Here is a 20,224-nt window from a genome sequence, read left to right as displayed (position 1 = left end):
AGATTTTTGCCATCAGGCAAAAATATAGGGAATCCTACTTGCCTTTTACTTTCCCCATTCATGCCCCCAATACTAGACTCATTAGGGGAACAAATCCACATACTTGGAAGTGAGTAATTACTGTTCTTGGTCATAAATGCTATTGTATTAATATGAGATCTAATATTGTACTGCCTCCATATTTCATCTGAATATTTAGCAAAACTTTTTTTATGTAAGTCTTAAGAACCATATCAAGTTCAAAGCCTTAAAATTGGCAATTAATAGTAAAATTACTACTCTGTTTTTAATGATCTTTTCACATTTAATCCCTCCACCCCTTTTTTCCTTTGAAATGAAAGAAGAAGAAGAAAAAAGAAGAGATAAGGTCATATTTGGGGGCAAACAATATAGAGTGTTGACAAAGAACTGCAAAAATTGGGACATTGTCTTGAAATAAAATTGATGGCATGGTGGATCTTGGAGAGTTGAAAGTAGACTTCAATCAATCTGGGTCCTAAATCCAAAAAAATCAATGTATATAAAACTACAGATGAGCCAAATATCTCTAGGTATATATGTCTTTGGAGAGACCACGCTGGTAGGTGAGCTGAGGTGTGCTAACCCCCTGAATTGTACACGGTGACCCAGGAGGGGAAGTTGGAAGATGGCATTATGATTTTTGGAGATGATGTAAGGAAAAAGGTGGAAGAAAAAAATGGCTCAGTGTGTCTAATTAGTGTGTCATATGCCTGGACAAAAAGGGAACAGTGTTTCAGGAGAATTCTGAGTGGTCTCTGGAGGGTACTACTGGGTGTTCTATAGACCAAAAGAAGAGCTTTTTAAAAATCCATTTTAATGAGGCATAATTTATATACAATAAAATTCACCTTTTTTTCTTTAAATTTTTTATTGTTATGTTAATCACCATACATTACATCATTAGTTTTTGATGTAGTGTTCCATGATTCATTGTTTGTGCATAACACCCAGTGCTCCACGCAGAACGTGGAGCACTCTTTAATACCCATCACCAGGCTAACCCATCCCCCACCCCCCTCCCCTCTAGAACCCTCAGTTTGTTTTTCAGAGTCCATCATCTCTCATGGTTCGTCTTCCCCTCCGACTTACTCCCCTTCATTCTTCCCCTCCTGCTATCTTCTTTTTTTTTAATTCACGTTTTTTAAAAATTAAAGATTTTTATTTTGAGATAGTTGTACATTCACACATAGTTGTAAGAAGTAATACAGAAATATTCCTTGAACCATTTATCCAAGTTCCTCCAATGGTGAAACTATAGTAAAATATCACAATATTGTACTATTGTGCAACTGTTCTTGACTATATCGATGTCAAAATCTTGATTGTGATACTGTATTCTAGTATTATCGTAAAATGTAGTGTATACTATACTGTACTACTGTACTGTGCAATATCACAACCAGAATATTTTTTTTCAAGATTTTATTTATTCACTTGAGACACAGAGATACAGAGAGAGAGAGAGAATGAGCAGAGGGAGAGGGAGAAGCGGGCTCCCTGCTGAGCCAAGAGCCCGATGCGGGGCTCGATCCCAGGACCCTGGGATCATGACCTGAGCTGAAGGCAGACGCTTAACCATCTGAGCCACCCAGGCTCCCCTCACAACCAGAATATTGACATTGACACAGTCAAGATAAAGAGCAGTTCTATCACCACAAGGATCCCTCATGTGGCATTATACAGCCATATGCCTCGGCTTCCCTCACTTTCCCACTCCACCATCTCTGACCCCTGGCAACCACAAATCTGTTCTCCATTTCAACAGTTTTATCATTTCAGGAATGGCATTTAAATAGAATCAGATGGTATGTGGACTTTTAAGGGTAGGATTTTTTTCACTCAGCATGATTCCCTGGTAATTCATCCAAATTGCTATAAAAACCAATAGTTCATTCCTTTTTATTGCCAAGTAATATTCCACGACATAGATCACCCCAGTTTGCTTAGCCAGTGAAGGACGAAATGTACTAATTTTAAGTTTATGTTTTTGATGAGTTTTGACAAATTTATGCATCCATGGAATCACTGCCATAAGCATAAATGGTACAAGAGAAATGAAAATATATGTTCACATACAGACTACATGAATGTTTGTAGCAGTTTCACTCATACTAGCTAAAAACCAGAAGCAATCCAAATGGCCAACCACACATGAATAAATAAATAATCTGTAGAGCGCAATACCACTCAGCAGAAAAAAGAAAGGAATTACTGATGTAAATATCACACATGCTAAAAGGGCAAGACCTAAAAGAATACATGCTCTATGATTCCATGTATGTGTATTTCTAGAAAAGGTAAAGCTTTCTTAGTGTCACAGAGCAGATCAGTGATTGCCTAGGGCTTGGTGAGTGCAAGAGAAGGATTGATTGCAAAGGGGCACCAGAAAACTTTTCAAGGTTTAAGAGAACATTTTTAACCCTGAGGTGGGGAGAATCTGTTGCTCAGAATAGAAGAAAACAAGGAAGTGCTGAAAAATAAATTTGTTTATAGGGGATAGTAAAAAGAGTAAAGTAGGGATAATACATGCCCAAAGAACCAAGGTATAGAAGAGTAATGAACCCCAAAGGTGAAAATAGAGGAAACTTGAAAGAAACTTACCAAAGCTTCAAACTTCAGAAAGCTGATTGGAGCATTATAACACCAGGGATGTGAGTCTCACCTACTTGACATCAAGTTTGTAATACGCAGATCCCCCCTTTCTTGGTTTGTGATCTTTACATAGATGTGTGCCCTGTTCTTCTTTGGGGCCCCACATAAAACTTAGCCCTGTAAATGCAGAAGGAAAGAGCACGGAGCCTGAGGTGTGGAAATTCTGCAGGAAAACTGACAGCAAAATTCTCTTGACTCCACTAATTGGTAAGACATGAAGTTGAAATTATCTCCAATAGCAGAAAGCAAACAAGAAACAATTTCTTTGTTTTTCTTGGGATTCTTTCATGACAAAATACACTGTGATATTTTCTCCCAATGCCCTGCTAGGAGCCCTCTGCAATCTTCCAGAAAGTATGTAGTGCTGATATAGCAAAGGGCATGTCCAGATGGAAATAAGACCTTTTAGCCCAATGTGTGTCCCCAAATCCTCTCACCCTTGAAGGAGACAGTACTTTCCTGGTTGTAGGGAGAAAGACTGGAGCAAAAACAATGAAAGACAATAGGATTGGAGATACGAGTTCATTCTAAAAGAGAACTTAAAAAGAGAGGTCCAAAGCCAGGTGAGAGTAGGGGGAAGGGAGGCAATTCCAGGGGGCCTGGAGGTGGGAGAGAAGTAAGATATGGTTACTGGAATTCAGAACTAGGGAAACAAACTAAAGTAAATAGGAAGCAAGCTGGAATCAAACGGTAAGTGGGGAGAATTATCAGAAGATGCTAAAACCACTGGGTAAAAGAGCGTTGTGGAATAGGATATTCACGTAGTGCAAAGTATCCCCACACATGTCTTTTTTTTATGATTTATTTATTTATTTATTTATTTATTTATTTATTTATTTGAGGTAGAGAGAGAGAGAGAGAAAGAATGAGGGAGAGTGAGCACGTCAAGCGGGAGGGTCAGAGGGGGGGGGAGAGAATCTCAAGTAGACTCTGTGCTGAACACGGAGCCCGATGTGGGGCTCAATCCCATGACCCTGAGATCACCACCTGAGCCGAAACCAAGAGTCAGAAGCCCAACCAACTGCGCCACCCAGGCGCCCCACTAGGGCAGATTTCTTATTAATTATACAGGGAAAATGCACTTTTTCACTGGAGTGATCTAGTTGTGGTGACACTTCCCAAGTGGTTAAAGTTAGTACCACCATGAGTGGCACAGACTGACAATGCATATACCAGTGTGATGCAGTGTCGAGTGCCCATATCACTCTACCAAAAATGATTAACCTGAAGCTCAACTCCTACGGAAAAAGCACAAAGGATAAAGGGTGAAGTGAAATGACACCATAAGAAATGGACAAATCCAGAGTGTGAGCTATTCTCTAAGAGGGTTTGCCAGGACCCTGCCCCTTATTAGGAAGAGTGATTAGAAATACAGCTTCCATTTCCCTCCCTTCATTCTTCCTGCGGAAGGGAGGAGGGGGAATTGGAGGGGGAGACGAACCATGAGAGACTATGGACTCTGAGAAACAAACTGAAGGTTCTAGAGGGGAGGGGTTGGGGGGATGGGTTAGCCCAGTGATGGGTATTAAGGAGGGCACATACTGCACTCGGTGTTATACGAAAACAATGAATCATGGAACACTACATCAAAAACTAATAATGTAATGTATGGGGATTAACATAACAATAATTTAAAAATAGGTTCTAGATAGAAGGAAGGGGACATTTTATCTCCTAATACTGTAGGCCATAGATAAAGTTAATGGACGAGTTAGAATCTGGATGACTAAAGAAGAAACCTCAGACAGACCCTTAGACCCAGTGCTTAACAGGAAAAAAATTGGAGGTTAAGAAAAGGGTCTCACCCTATAGCATTTGTGGAATATAAGTAAGGTGGGCAGGGTGCGGGGGAAGGAAAAGGAAGAAAAATAAGAGGAACTAGTGAACCCAAAGAATCTGATCCTCAGCATGGCAGAGAGAGCCCATTAGTGGGTGTCATCCAGAACCCTAGTATTCTTACCTAATCTGTGGATGTGGGGAGAAACTGGGTGCCTGCTTCAAATCTGAAAAGACTTCCAGAAGGTGGACCAGGGGCTTTGGTCCCAGATATCAATCCCATAAGCACAGACATGGCCTAACAGTAACATAGCAAAGAATTTCCAGTCTTTGCTTTGTCATTGGATCAGCAGTGAGATAGATGCATTTGAGAAAGAACTGACAAGACCTCAGGCTGTATTAATTGTTTTTAATGGTTAATTAATTTATGTGACAACTAATTTTTTTTTAAAAAGCCGAGACTGGCATCCTTCAAGGGAAAGATGGCTGAGAGGAGAGAGATTTGAAACCATAGGATACGAAAAGGAGTTAGAGTAACCGAGAACATTTAATCCTCAGGAGAGAATGTTTAGATGGGATTCGATGTCTGTCTTCAAAGATCTATCTCTAAGGTTATCTCTTGGAGGAAGGATGTGACTTACTCCATGTTAACTGCAGAGGGCAGAGCTGGGACCAAAGGTTATAAGGAGGTGGATTTGTCTAATTGCTTTGCAAGAGGAGACACAGAGTTCCTTATTTACTCTTGGAACAATTACGACAGCTAACATTTACCGAGTGCTCACAATGTCTGCACTATAGTTAAAATCTTTATATGCCTTAGCTAAGAAGTTGTGGATCAAATTCTTAGTTATCATTACAAGTGCCTCAGAGCATCATTTAGTAAAGGCTCCATTTACTGACTGCTTATTAAATTACTTCATTTTGATAGTTACCCTGTTTACTGTTATTATATCATCATTTTACAGATGAAGAAATAGAGAAGGTAAATTACTTTTCTGGAATCATGCTGTTCTAAGTTATTGGCTTAAAATGGTCTGGACCCAAGTCTTCCTGCTACTAATATTGCCTCCAGAGGTTATGCATATAATAAGAGGTCAGATCAGGGCTTTTCATTAGAAATATAAGCCACTAGTGTGAGCCACTAATGAGAGCCATATGTGTAATCTTATTTTTCTATTAGTCACATTAAAAATGTAAAAAGCCTGGTTGGCTCAGTTGGTGGAGCATGGGACTCTTGATCTCCTGGTTGTGAGTTTGAGCCCCATGTTGGGTGTAGAGACCACTTAAAGAAATGGAATCTTAAAACATTTTTTTTAAATGTAAAAAGAAACTAGTGAAAATATTTTAAATTATATATATTTACATTTTAACCCAATACAATAACCCAACTGACTCATCATATCTTAAACTAATATCATTTGTTGAAATGATGTCATCAACATAAAAATTATTAACAAGCTATTTTACCTTCTGTTTTTCACACTGAGTCCTGTGTCCATTCTACACTTACAGAACATCTCAGGACTAGCCACATTTAAAGTGTTCAAGAGTTGCTTGGGGCTCTTGGCTGCTAATGAACAGCCAGCACAGGGTTAAAATTTAAATCTTGGGGGAGGGGGTGGGACTGCAATTTAAAGAGGAGTTTTGCCTTCTACCTTAGATTCCAGTGCCTCCCTGCTCCAGATTTATCTCCTTTGCCTGTTTGGAGGGAATGCATTAGTAACCGCCTTTGTCTTTTCCCGCAGAGCCAATGTAGATATTTCTGATTTGGGAGAGGACAGGTGTATCTCCTGCAACCTTCCAACGACTGTTATTTCCCTCCTGGTAGCTACGCTGGGAGTTAGTTTTTTATTTTTACTTTGAAAATCACTGAAGTAGGTTGCATTAAATCGTGTACTCCAAATACCAAACTGGGGGTAGAAAGTCTTGCTTTATGCAAAGTTATGCCAAGTTAGGGAGTCCCCGGCAATTAGAAATAAACCGTGTAAATGCATAGGTGACTGTAAGAGGGAGGAAGGGTTCTGTTATTTTCGCCAAGCTGCTCAAGGGTAGAGGCAGAGCGGCAGAACAAACACATCAGCCTTTTTAAAAGTAGCTTTAAAACAACCCACCAAAGTTTCCCCTCGAAATTCCAAACCAGCTGCCAAAAATGAAAGCATATAAAAAGATGCCACGCGCTCTCGGCCTCCCGGAGGTGGCGCTATGACGGTGACGGAGTTAATTAGTGCCTGCAAAGCGCCGCGTGTGAGCTCATCCGAGAAGTCATGCTCTGCACACATATTATTTATAGCCGATCTGAGGCGTGCACGGTGTTTGACATTTTCCTTCTTTTTAAGTCGGGGGACTTCAAAAAGTCGAGGGCACCCTCTCCCCCCGCCCCGCCACCGCCCCGCAGGCAAAGTGCAGTAGGCAGGCTCCAGCGTGCGGGCGGGAGGTGAAAGCGCCAACCACGCGTGTCCCGGCGCAGGTGCCGGGGGCGGCGGCGGCCACTCCGCAGCGTCCGCTCGGGAGGAGAGTTCGCGGTTGATCTCGGGATGCCTTGCAGATGCAAAATGTGTCTCTGGCCAGCAGGAGGAAGGAAGAGGAAGTGAGAGCAGCGGCAGCCGGCGGCGCAGCAGCCGGCGGATCCCCAGTGTAAGTGCGTGTGCGCGGGCGAGGATGGGCACGGGATAGAGGCAGAGCCACCCACACCGCCGCGGCCCTGAGCTGGGGGACAGAGCCTCTGGCCCCCCTTCAGTCGTCACGGGTCGCCAGAGCTCTGGTCGCGGAGAACCCTCGCCACCACCGCCGCTGTCCTGCGACCCCGGGCAGGTTCGTAAAGTTTCCTGGGCTGGCGCCGCTCCCCGACTCGCTGACCTCGGCGCGGCCGGGGAGGGAGCCGGGGCTGGGGCACCGGAGGAAGCGCCCTGCTCGCGGGGGTGGGGGGGAACTCCGGGCGCCGCGGAGACACTTTTGTTTCCTCCCTGGGGGCGCCGCGGCTGGAGCGGGGGTGGCCGCGGCGCTCTGCGGGGCGAGGGCTGCGGGCGCTCCCGGGCGCTCCGCAGTTGGGGAAGTCCGGGCAGAGCCCCGCGGCGGGTGTGGGAGTGGGAGCGGAGCGAGCGGGCGCGGGAGATGGAGCGCAGGGCCCCGGGCCCCGGAACCCGCGGAGAGGATTTGGCCGGGGCCGGCTGGTGGGGGCTGCCGGAGGACAGTGCTGTTGACGCCGGGGGACTGGGGACCGGAGAGTGTGGGATTCGGGGGTTGGAGACCCGAGAGGCTGCGCCGGAGAAGGGACTGGCGGCTCCGACTCTGGCTTTTCTCCGGCACTGGCAGATGGGAGGGAATCCCTTGGCCAGCGCGCTCCTGGGAGGGGACAGCGATGGGCTAGAGGGATGGAGGGCCCAGAGGGGCAGGAGCGAGCGGTTGGGGCGGCTGGGACCCTCGGGGGAGATAGTAAATAACCGCCTCCTGGAGACCTATTGGGGTCCCCGGCTGGGACCGGGAACGACGTCGGGGGAGGGAGGCTTCGATGGGAGATCCCGGCATGGAAGGGGGGACACACGGCACGCCTTCCGAGAAGGGGTCAGTGGAGCTCTGGGGGTCCTGGAATCCGAGCTGCGAGCGGCGGCGGAGATCGCAAGAATAGCTTTGAGGAAGAGGAAATACAGAAGTCAGCTGGCCCGGGGGTGCGCGCGTGTGTTTGGGGTTGGGAAGTCCGTGTTGTGTCGCGGGCGCGCGCGAGGGCGGCGAGCGTGTGAGCGAGTGCGTGTGTGTGTGTGTTTGTGTGTGACCGCGAGGGGCTCCAGAGCTAGGGACTTCCCACCATGTGACCCTCTCCCGCTTGGGGGCCGTTTGAAGTTGGCAGCTCCGGGCAGAGGTTGTTGGCGGTCGGACCTGCGTTGACCTAAAGCTGCAGGGCTTGGCCTCCCCCGGTGACCTGGCCCCGGGGGCCTCTGGACAGCTCCTGGGACTCACTGAGAGTATTTTGTGATGCCCTGTGCCTCGCACCATGGTCCTGCTAACACTAATTCCTCATATTCAACATTTCAGAGAAGCTAAGATAAGGGTTTCTGCTTCAATAGGCAGAGGAGGCAGGCTCCCGGTTTAGCGCTGCCCCTGACTTGGGGGTGGGTAGAGGGGGTGGGGCAATGGAAGAATTTAGGTTTTTGTTTGTTTATAAAATAAAAGTAATTAATGATCTGTACTTATGCATTAACTCTTTGAGGGTTAACTTTGGGAGCTAGAGGGACATAACCCCGCTCAGGTTCACTTTTAGATCAGAAAGGCTGGCCGCAGCTACTATTAAGGGCCTCTCCAGGTCAGGTTTTTTCATATCTCCCGTCCGTACCTACTTCCCAAGGTTATTTCAAGGATTATCCTCCCCCAGTTTACAGAACCTCAGAAGCCCAGATCTCCTGCTGTCATGTGGCAGGCTTTTTTCCCCCCCCCCCCACAGTTGCCCTTCTGAACCTCTGCTCTTTACTATGGTACATTTCCTCTCTCTTGAGGGCTGTGGTTAAATGTTGCCTTTTTTCCTACTTCATTTATTACTCAGATTTTTTTTCTTTTTTAAATTAGATGGACTGGTTGTCTAATTGGGAAATTGTGAGGGAATGACCTGGAGTGTTGGAACTCTGCAGGGGGTGGGGGTGGAGGGTGGGGGGGTTGGGGGTCAGGAGAGAAGGGAACTGGGGAAGAAGCTTGGTAGATATCAGGGCAAAGGAGGTTGCCAAGCAGGCCCAGGCCTGGGTCTTGTGGAATCCAGGAGCAGGTATTGGGCTACAGGGTGGGTGGTGTTATTAATGGTCTTATCTCCACCTCCACTCCTATGTCTTATCTTTCTGCCTTTTTTTTTTAAGATTGATTTATTTTAGAGAGTGCAGGAGGGAGGGGCAGAGAGAGAGAGAGAGAGAGGGAGAGAGAGAATCTCAAACAGACTCTGCACTGAGTGGAGAGCCCGAGGCGGGGCTCCATCCCACAACCCTGAGATCATGACCTGAGTCGAAACCAATAGATGCTTGACAAAGTGAGTTACCCCGGTGCCTCTCTTGCTTTTAATTGCAGCCATTTTGACCACCTTACATTCTTCTTTTTCACCAACTTCTCTCCCCAGGGCCTTTGCACAAGTTACTCCTTTGGCACAAAGAACTTTTCCCAACACATCCAGATGGCTCACTGCCTTGCTCACTTCAGGTCTCCACCTAGTTCTCAGCTTACAGGAAGCCTTTCCTGATTACCTCTTGTAAAATAGCAACCAGCCCTTCTCTGGTCCTCTTAAGTTACTCAGTTTTCCCCCTTAGCACTTATTACCCCCTGGCATTATATATTCATTTGTTTATTTGATTATGTGTGTTTCCCCCATTAGGACGGAAGTTCCATGAGGGCAGGGACCTTGTCTTGTGTCTAGGTCCAGAACCTAGACTGATTACCAGCAGAATAGGTGCTCAATAAATACTTGCTGATGGACTGAATAAGAGATGCATATTATGGGAAACATACCGGGAAAATATTGCAGCATCAGCGGCAACTGAACCCAGGTAATAGGCTTTTTTTTTTCCTTTGTCCTTCCCACCATGCCCAGCCGCTCCTCTTGCAGACCCTTTTGTGCTTGAGCCGACTCAGAATTTCAGCCTGAAGAAAGGAACAGAAAGGTGGTTCCTTGGGAGAGTGGAAAACCAGTACAACTTACTGATAGCGCATAACCACTTCAGATCTGGTATTTGTTTATCATACTCCTTGGAGAAAGTCTTTTCAAAACATGCGTTGCTTTAGCCAAAGAAATACTCCCCTAGAAAAAAGAGCATTACTATGCATGGAGTAAAGTCAGAGATAGCCACTCTATCTCGCTTGCCTCCCAGAAGATGGAGGTGAAGGCAGAGGGGGAGAAGGGGTAAGGGAGGAAGGACAGGGCGGCAGAAAGAAACTGGGTGGCAGATGCAGGGGAGAAGAGAAATGTCTAGGAGAAGAAAAATAAGAGAGATAACAGATGAGAGGCTTTTATAGTGCTTCTAAATCATAAGCATTTATAAAATTACAGTATTGAGATAGGACAATACTTAAGTGTTTTAATGTAATTTACCCCCTTTGGGTGTTTGGTGTGAACGGGTGGGGAGAAGCGGAGGAAGGGAGTGCTTTGAAGTCCTTGCAGAGAGGATGTGGCTGGGGCCGTGCCAAGGGGCTCTACGGAGTGCACACTTTGCTTACCTTATCATCTTTCTTAACAGTGAAGGTTTAGTTTACAGCTAATCATTCCTATGGAAGACATTTCCTGTCCTGATCTAAGACAATGCGTACCCTTAAGGTTTGTAACTGAAACCTGCAACCACTTTTTAATGCTTGAAACCATCCAAGTGGGTAGCTTGGTTTTTCAGACCTTCATTCTGTTGAATTGGGAAAAGGTGGGTAATTACTAAATGCTCTCGGCATCACAAAGCCTCAAGTGTTTGCCGCTAATTACACAACTCCGCTTCTGCTTCCTTCTTGTTAACTAGTCTGGTGTTTTTGAAGTTTAGGCTTGCAATCCAGGAGTAGATTGGAGTATCAATTTATCAGGTCCAAACCAGCAGTTTAAAACATGAAGTGGAAGAAAGTACAATGGAAAAATAGGGCGTTTCACAAAACAGACACTGAATCTTAAGGTCAAATGTATTGCTTAATGTGGTAAAAAAAAAAGTGTTTTAATAATTCTGGAGGCCCTAGGAATCTACATTTTCAACCAGTTTGCTAGGGATTCTGATGAAAGTGGTTCACAAGACCGTACTTTAAGGAATATTTAGCTGCTCCCACCTCTTACAAAGTGCTGTTGGTTTAATCTCCTGCAAGAGCTGCTATTTACAAATGTTCAATTAGATGCAGTAAAAGCGTCAGCCATGGACTTAACTTTTAAAATGCTGCTGCTGATAGAACTTGATGGTGCGCCAGGTCATGATGCCGCCATATTGGCAAAACTGGAAATCCAGGTGGTATGTTTGTCACCTAGCGGCATGGAGAGGCAGCAGATTCATCCGAAATAACTCTTCAATCTTACTAAGAATAAAATGACACAATGTACTCTTTTCTGGCTAAGTTTTAGTTTAGAGCTTTGGAGGTCTTTAAGCTTTTCAGGTCTTTGGAACTTGACTCTGCTCAACTTTTCATTGTTTACACTCAGTATTCTCCATATGCCTGTTTTAATCACTTTCGGACGTTTGCAAAGACAGTAGTCACGTTTTCTGGGGGCAGCCACTGTCATGTACATAAGTAGATAAAACATTTTAGGTGACTTGGGCTTGCGACGGAGCAGCCAAGGAAGAGAAAGGATGAGAACTTTAGCTCTGTCCAAAACAAGGATGTTGAAGACCAACCATCCAGGCAACAGAGTGTGGCTGCCATGACAACCTTTGACTAGGCCTAGCACCACGTTACCAGGTGCAGCAAAGCCACGCCTGCGTGCATCCTACACACGTGTTGCAGTTTGCAATCCCCCCGATGACTTAGGTTGTCTGAGTGTTAACTATTAGAACTCATTTATGAGAGCCAGCGCTGAAGCCCGAAGAACACTGTTAGGATCCAGGATTAAGTTAACTGTGTTTTCCACACTTTCCCAGGATAAGTGCAGGTACAGTTTGAGCAGAGTTCTGTCACTGGCCTAAGGTGGAGTAACAGTGAAGTATCCAGTAGGAATCTGTGTGGGAGAAGGAATGCTGGCTCATCAAACAGAATTAACCACAGCAGCAACCTGGTGTAGCACTGAGTGGAGAGCTTAGTCACATGTATAAATAGAAGGAGATGACAATTCTCAGTCGGTGTTCTAGGCCCCCACAAACACTGGTTTCCAGAATCTGAGCAAGATTATTATTGGAACCTCAATTTTAGGAATTGAGGCTATAGTTTTGGCTATTTTAGTTCTCACGGTTAATTCAGGGAACAGAACTTTCCTCAGTTAGAAAACGTTTACTACTTGCTGGACTCCAGGACTGCTGTGTGTCTGGTGGGTTGTGAGTAGTGGTTGGAAGGCACCATGTTTCTGTAAGCCCTGACGGAGCATCGCCCCAGAGATCTTGGAAGTCACAGGATCCATGTGATATTTCCCTTCCTGCCTTGACAGCTGACACCTTTCTTCCTGGAGAACAGGCAGTAGAGTGTTATTATCCCATTTTATAGATGTGGCTTGGAGGACTGAAATGTCTCAGGGATAGTTAGTATATCTGAGCCCACACCCAGCTTTTCCGACTCTTTTCCCCCTGCTGTTCCTTTCCCAGGCACCATGATGCTGGTACTGGTTATTTTCTGCCCTTGTTGATTCTCCTCCACTAGCCTGGTCTGAGGCCAGGACCCCTGTATTGAGCTGTGCTGTAGGGCATCCAGGGAGCCCTTCACACCTGTATGCTGGTAGAAATGCCCTGGGTTGCCATGGCTCCCAGGGAGGTGTCTTCTGCCACTGAGGCCAAGTTTGGCCGAGTTGGTGCCTCTTTTTGGGTATCTCACTCCACAGCTAAACTTCTTAGCCTGGAGAGAGTTAGAGGATCCTTCTCTTGGGGACAGCATGTCCATCACCTAAGCTTATGATATTGAAGCATATGAGCCAGAATGGAATTCATTAATCAAAAATGAGATCAGTGTTTTCCAAGGCGAATAGACACTTATTCTTTAGCAAACACTCTGCCCCGCCCCCCCCCCCATGGATGAGTCATGGTGAAAGCAAAAGCATGGAACCAATTGGTGGTGGGAAGGGACCAAGTAGGGGGTAGGGAGTACATATAACAGAGTCTTAACTTTTGCTGTTTCTCTGGGCCCATAGATTAATACCAATGAAGGGAACCAAAGACTGGAGTCTTTAACCGGGGTGGTTTCTCTCTTGGGCGATGCCGAGGCTACTGATTCTGTTCATTTTCTACTTGCAGGCTATTGCCCCTTCTGTGCTGACCCTTTGTTTCTGGCAGCCTCAACCTCAGCGCTCTTGACGTTTGGGACTGGATAATTCTATGTCGAGGGGGCTGGCTGGTGCATTGTAGGAAACACTAGCTTTTTCGGCTTCTACCCTCAAGATGCCAGTAGCAACACCCAGTTGTGATAACCAAAAAATGCCTGTGGTCCCCTCTGGGGCAGCTCCCCCCCTCCCAGCAACCCCCCCACCCCAGCCATTGTTTTGTTTTCTTACATAAGTTAAGACTAATGGTGTGCTGTCAGACAGGCTAGACTTGACAGCAATATTAAGTGCCCCAGTTTTCTCTTTACTGCTTAATCCTTAAACCCTAATGTTGTATATTCTCATACATGTTCTTTAATTTCCTCTAGATCTTTGGATTTCCTCTGGAGCTTCCTTCCCTCCTGTATTACCATTGTCTTCCTAACCCAGCTCAGCTGTGTTTGAATTTCCCGTATGTTTTTTCCTGGTATGCTGTGGCCGAAGAGACCTATAGCTAGTGATTTTATGTTTCAGTTTCCACAAAGGTCTAGAATCCCAGCCACTGGGTGCTGCATTAACCATAATGTCTACGTAGTGGGAATATGATAAATGAAATGAGGGAGGTAGTTCACGAAGCTCAGTCTGGCTCCTTCAGAGGCCTCCATCACCAGATTAAGGCAGTGTCTGCGTGCGAATGAGTGAACAGGGTGAAGTGGCTCCTCCTTTGCTTGTACAATGGACCTTGGCTAGTTGGGTCGTAATAGATATTGATATTCCATTAGTGTGACCAGGACGTTGTACTGGTCAGGGGAAGCGCTTTCAGGTGGGTCTCTATGTGAAGTCCTTTCCTGCTCTAGCCGTTAGATTTCTGTCCTAATCTTGCCACATTTATTTTCTTATGTAATTATCTGTCGACCTTTTGTTTACCTTCGGTGTCTGGCTGCAGTAACAGAGTAGAGCAGCATCTAGTGGCTTAAGCAACCTAGAAATCCCTCCGCCTGGCATACTGGCTCTGTCTCCCCAAGGCCAGCAGCCTTCTTCTAAGTCACAGCCCTAGAGCAACCCTCCACCCTTCCTTCCGCCCTTTGTGCCTTTTTTTTTTTTTTTAAGTTTGAAATTGCATTTAGAGAGCCAGCATTTTGTGCTGTGGGGTTCTGTGGCTGAGCAGTACTGGATGAGCTATATTTTCCAGGCTGCTACACACAATTACCCTTAATTTCGAAGCGTAATGCATTTCAAAATAATATTTTTTTTTCCTGTTTTCAGGCTATTTAATCCAAATACAGAGCCACAGCTGGTTTTGCCCATGGCCCTGAAAAGGCATGTGGTTTGGGAGGTAGAGCTGGTGGAAGGACTTTGGTTAGATTGCGTATTTTTGGCTGAGTGAAGAGTGAATTCCAATAACACTCAGTAAGGCTGGTTTTTTCTTGACTCCTGACCACCTTCCCCCCTTGCCCTGCCTCACCATTTTCATAGCATTTTTAGAGTAGACCCTGTGCCCTCGTTCGTCCAACACTGGGTCACTCTGTGGGAAGTGACGGAGTACTCAAAAATTCAGATTTGGGGGAAGGGGACTGATTCTTTCATACACTTACTAGTAAGCATATGTGTATGTATGTGTGAGAGAGAAAGATACACACACACACACACACACAAACCTCCATGCAGCTTTCCTAATAATGAAAAGTCTTTAAAAACAAAGGAACTTGTCATATCAGCTCCTAAATCCCATTTTCTCCAGTGCTTGTCACATTTATAGCAAGTCAGTACAAATCTCATTAAATCAAAACCTTTATCCAGAAATGAATATGTTTCCGTCATCTTTAGACTTAACTCTACTGCCAGAAAGTGACTTCAACTCATTAGGACTATTTTCTCAATTACCATCCATTCTTTCATCGAGAGTTTTGGGAAATATTTGCCTGGGTTTATACAAGAGAAGCACAATAAAGATTTATTTATTAATTGTAGTATATTAAAAAAAAGTGCGGCTTACACTTAAAATGCATATAAATGTTTTCAAATTGAAATATTGCTAGGTTTACAGTGCCCATCATAGTACATTATTTACATCATTCATTCATTCATTTATTCAGCAACCATTTTGATTGCATTTTATGTTGTGTAGTCACGGCACTTCCTGCACATTATAAGATCCACTTCATATGAGACAGTACGGGAAGGGGGGCTGTATGGGAGACAGACCCATTAATAGATAGTCATAACGGAGTGTGATGAATGTAAGTGTATGTAGAGTGTTTGCAGATCACAGAGGAAAGAGTTCACACGGAAGTGACTTTGAGAAAGATCTGGAAAGCTGAGCATTAAAAGAAAGAACAAGGAATACTTGTAGGGTATTCAGGAGAAAGTCAGGGTAGTCAGGATAAAGTCTGGAAGAGGCCTTGTGTCAACTCTTCTGGGAGCTGGGCATTTGGATTGAGTGGAAGGGAATAGGGAAGGAAAATACACCATTGGAAGTCAGTGAGAAATCTAACTCTCTGGGCAACAGGGAAGGTATATTAGAGGGTGAGGCAGGAAGGGGGTGTCAAGGAGAGATGGAAGCTGTCAGCTCCTTCCTTCTGGGCCTACCCTAAGAAACACTCAATCTTGGTCAAATGAGTAAGTAAATAAATAAAGGTGCTTGCTGTGTAAATGCAACTTAAAAACAGGGCTCTCTGCCCCTACCTTCTAGTGTGAGTAGTGGACCATTCTCTTCCTTTAATGAGACAACTTCTGGAGACCCCCTGGCTGGATGCAAGTCAAAGAGAAAGGATGTTGACATTGATGAAAAAAAAAAATTTGGTGGCTGATTGGATTTGGGAAGAAGGGAAAAGCAGGAGTCTTTGAGGTTTCAAGCTAAATATATACATGCTTGTCGGTGAGGGTTCAAGTATCTTTTTGACTGTACCTGTTGGCTGACTTGGTGTAAGTTAATTATTATTCTCAGCCTCAGTTTTTTATCATTCAAATAGAAATAATCTAAGTCCCTACCTCTTGGAGCTGCTGAGGGCATTAAATGGAATAATGATCGGAAAGTAGGATCCCCCAAAAAAGCAGTGCATTGGATTTGCTGAGGTTATTATTACTAATTCACTAGTTCCTATTCAGGTGTTTTATTCGAATATCTTGCTAAAATCCTTTAAAGACACGCGTTTATTATTTCATCTTCTTTATGAGTTGTAAGTAGCCCAGGAAATTCCTCCTAAGATTTTTGCTAGACTGTTCGTTTGATTTATATAACTTTTCCTCAAGCACACAGAGAGGTAGACTGCTGAAATACAGGCCAGGGAAAATTACAGTCGATTGTAAATTAAAAGAACTGACATAATGAATCCTGTTAGCAACCTGAGGTCCTAAAGTAAAGTGCTTGTAAATAGGTCTCTATCTCCCATTCACTTGGAACTAACCTGGGGTTTCGCTGTTTTATTTTATTATTATTTTGTCTTGTGTAGAGAGAATGGAGGTTGTTAATTGGGGCTCCTTCCCTTTCCTTGAATCCAGCTTTTGGGGGGAGTTGTTTGTACTTGCCCAGCGTGGATGGAAGGCCAGTGAAAAACCCCCAGTTAGTGGAGTACTCGTGGAGGGGCCATTGACAGGAATTTAATTCAGTTGAACTGGGTTTCATGTGATTGTGTTGCCTACGAAGGAAACTCAGTCGTTCCAGTAACACTTGGTAAACGTCCCTTGTTGAATCATTTGGAACATTCCGGTAAGTGGGGGACTGTTAATATTCATTGGCAGGTGGGCGGGAGTAAAGTGTTAATCTTTCTTCTTTGATCTGAGCCTATCAACCCGATTAGAAAATACTCTGAGGATAAAACAGAAAAATAAAAGGAGGGCGACTATGGTCCTGAGTGTCAGACCCAGTATAGCTCTTGTTGGCCCAGCATAATGAAGCATACTAACTTTCCAAAGTGTCTCAGGTTGGACAATTCGTTTTATGGCCACCTAAGTAGAAGCCACCTGTTTCCATTTCTGTTTATTCTTTCTGGCTACTGCCAGTTTGTTTGGGTGACTTTTCTGCTTTAAGTGCCTTCAGGAAGGTAACAACTAGCTCACAGACTCACCGGCTCATTAAGCTGTAGCTCATGTACCTGTCACTTGGTAATGGCTTTCATGAAGTGGATGGGGAAAAAAAAAAAAAACAACCTCCATACAGACATTAAACTGCTGTGAAGTATGGGTGTGCAAGAGCACTGTGCCGAATGGAAACTGCTTCTCTAAACTTGTGCTTTGAAAGAGTGCAGCTTCTCCCCCATCCCCAAATACTATAGTCGTGAAAAGTCCCTCATCTAATCACTATATGCAGATCTTGTTTGGTACTTGACAAATTGCACACCATTTCCGGGTAAAATAAATTTCCAGTCACTATCTCCTCCGAAGAAGGGTGATAAGTATGGATTGTTCAGGGGCTAGATCGTCAACTGTGCAGCAGTACATTTACACTATGTATTAGGATTGGTGTGTAACTCTACAGAGGATCCGGTGTTAAATAAATGTTTGAAGACGCCTAAGAAGATTTATGTAGTGAAAAACAGATTCATAGTAAATCACTGGAGAATTATATTCAGACCAAACTATACATCAGTTTCACAGTAATTCAGACACATTGACTTACCTTGTACCCATTTCACAGATGAGGAAATCGGTCCGTCAGAGAGGCTGGCTGCCCAGCATCATGCAGATCCAAACTGAAATCTTTTTTCTGCAGCACACCTAATGCCAACTCTCCTGCAGCCGAGTCCCCCTCAGTTTGTCAAATTCGTTTTGCCTCAGTTGAACCTGTTAGGTTGGCATGTTGTATTGAGTGGCCATGCTGCTTGGTGAAGAATATGCCTTGAGAGCTTTGCTTCAGGAGCAAGTGAGTGAACTCCGTCCAGGTCATCACCTGGGCCAGGGCTGACTGTCAGCAAGATGCCAGAAAGAAGAGGGCAGTCGTGGTGGAGTCACTTACATTCCCAGCAGACACTGTCCCGCTGTCCTGGGAATTGTGACTATTGCAGACTTGTTTAGGGCCCTTTTCAGTTTTCGAATATGCTGCTAACAACTCTGACATGTGAAAGTGCCATTTAACAGTCTGAGAATCGACCCCGGGAGCTGAGACTGTTAGGCGCATAAAGAGGGACAAAAATATAAGAAGCCAAATCTCCAGGTTTGTTTTTATTTCAAAATATATCTTGACAACGAACAAGCTTTAGGGTAATTGTTTGTAATCAGATCAATGCAAGGCCCAGAGAAATGGCACAATAACAGTTGTAAAATTGCTTCTTTCAGAGTCTGGGAATTGCATTATGAAGAGTTGGGTCCATCATTTGAAGTGATAAGTGCCAAAGAAGGTATCCAGTATCCTATACAGGGGAAGGGAAACTACCCTAGAACTTTAGTCTTCAGGATACCAGAGACATTGGAATCCTTAACTTTTAAGAGAGAGGTCGGAGTGTATTTGATGGCTACCATGGGTCTGATTTTGCCTCCAGCATTTCCTTTGAAAAAATACTTTTTATTTGTTCATCCACAAATATGTACTGAGCACCTGCTAGGTACCATGGGGGGTGCTAGGGGACACATACACAATGGTGAGTCCCCTTCCTATGAAAAATAGCAGACCTGTTGCTGCTTTCTTGGGCTGCTTGGGTGTTCACTAGTGGAAGAAAGGTACATTGATCAAAGGATCACACAAAGGAATGTGACAGTTAAGCTGGGCCCAGGACTGGGGAAGAAAGGTGCTGATGCTGGAAGAGCCTACGGCAAGGGATTAATGTAGTCAGAGAGGGCTGGGAAGAGACTGGGCTTCAGTGGGGGAAAGGGGAGTCCGTGCAGATGCCTGGTACGTATGTGATGAGCAGGTGCGGGGGTTGAAGGAACCGAAGAGCAGAGTGCCCAGGGCTGGGAGCACACCGGGCCTGGAATAGACCTGGGAGGAGGGCTCGTGGGGATCAGGGGTCTAGGTCTTTATCAGGAGAGTAGTGGGAAGTCACTGGAGTATTTCACTCGAGGGGGTGGTATGATCAGATGTATGCATTGCAAAGGTCTTTCTGGCTTCAGTGTGTAAATCTTACATGATTTAAAATTGGTCACAACATGGGCACCTGGGTGGCTCAGTCGGTTAAGCATCTGCCTTCAGCTCAGGTCATGGTCTCAGGGTCCTGGGATCGAGCCCCGCATCGGGCTCCCTGCTCAGTGGGGAGCCTGCTTCTCCCTCTCCCTCTGCCTGCCCCTCCCCTGCTTGTGCTCTCTCTCTCTCTGTCAAATAAATAAATAAAATCTTAAAAAAATAAAATTGGTCACAATGTGACTGCACTCTTACTACTTTTAGAATCTAATAGTTTCTCAAAGAATCAATTTAGTCACTAGTGTCCCCTTCAGATTTTAAACAGCAGCTGAACCAAGGGATTTAGCATGGGTATCACCTCTACTTAAGAATGATATAGTACCTGGTTCTGTGGTTCTCAGACTTCCAGATGCCCAAGCATTGCTGGGGACCCAGAAGCTGCATTTTAGTGGGTCCCTCAGGTGATCTGTTGCCAATGGTCCCGCCTCCACTTGAGAAGCATCATCCCCCAAAGTGCTAAGGAGTGAAAAAAAGAATATAAACCCTGAGGTAAAACATCGTGAGGCCGCCAGTAGAGGAGGCAGCCTCTGTTCTTGCCTGGGTTTTAACTGGGACCTGTTCTCTCCGTCCTGAAGGGATTTTCTTCTAGTGCACCTGAAATGGATTCTAAATCCTCTGAGTTTCTTCTAATTTATTTCCTAATCCTTTCATATGCAGCTGTTTTCTCAGGTTTGTGGCTTATTCCCTCTGGGTCTCTGATATTTCACTTTACATTTTGTTGCCATTTTAATAAGAATCTTTTTCTGTAAGTCCCAAATGAGGTTATGGGGCACAGAGGTGGTGGGGAAGGCCGGCTG

The 20,224-nt window shown here is 44.9% G+C and overlaps 1 protein-coding gene across 6 annotated transcripts in view; it reads left to right on the top strand.

Annotated features, from left to right (window-relative positions):
• ELMO1 (engulfment and cell motility 1) overlaps window positions 1-20,224 on the top strand; it is a 553,802-nt gene that overhangs the window by 23,874 nt on the left and 509,704 nt on the right. For 2 of the 6 annotated variants that reach the window (XM_027573068.2, XM_027573075.2), the window contains exon 1: window positions 6,700-7,083. The exons of 1 other annotated variant lie outside the window; for it this stretch is intronic. The gene's annotated coding sequence lies outside the window, so the exon portion shown is untranslated. Of the gene's footprint in view, window positions 1-6,699; window positions 7,261-9,793; window positions 9,966-20,224 lie in introns of those variants that run through there. 3 more of the 6 variants (XM_027573074.2, XM_027573070.2, XM_027573069.2) reach the window with 3 other exon arrangements.

This window comes from Zalophus californianus, chromosome 12 (assembly GCF_009762305.2).
Source record: "Zalophus californianus isolate mZalCal1 chromosome 12, mZalCal1.pri.v2, whole genome shotgun sequence".
In the NCBI taxonomy this organism is placed as follows: domain Eukaryota; kingdom Metazoa; phylum Chordata; class Mammalia; order Carnivora; family Otariidae; genus Zalophus; species Zalophus californianus.
The sequence above is the reverse complement of the archived record's forward strand: the minus strand, read 5'-3'. Positions and strand labels throughout refer to the sequence as shown.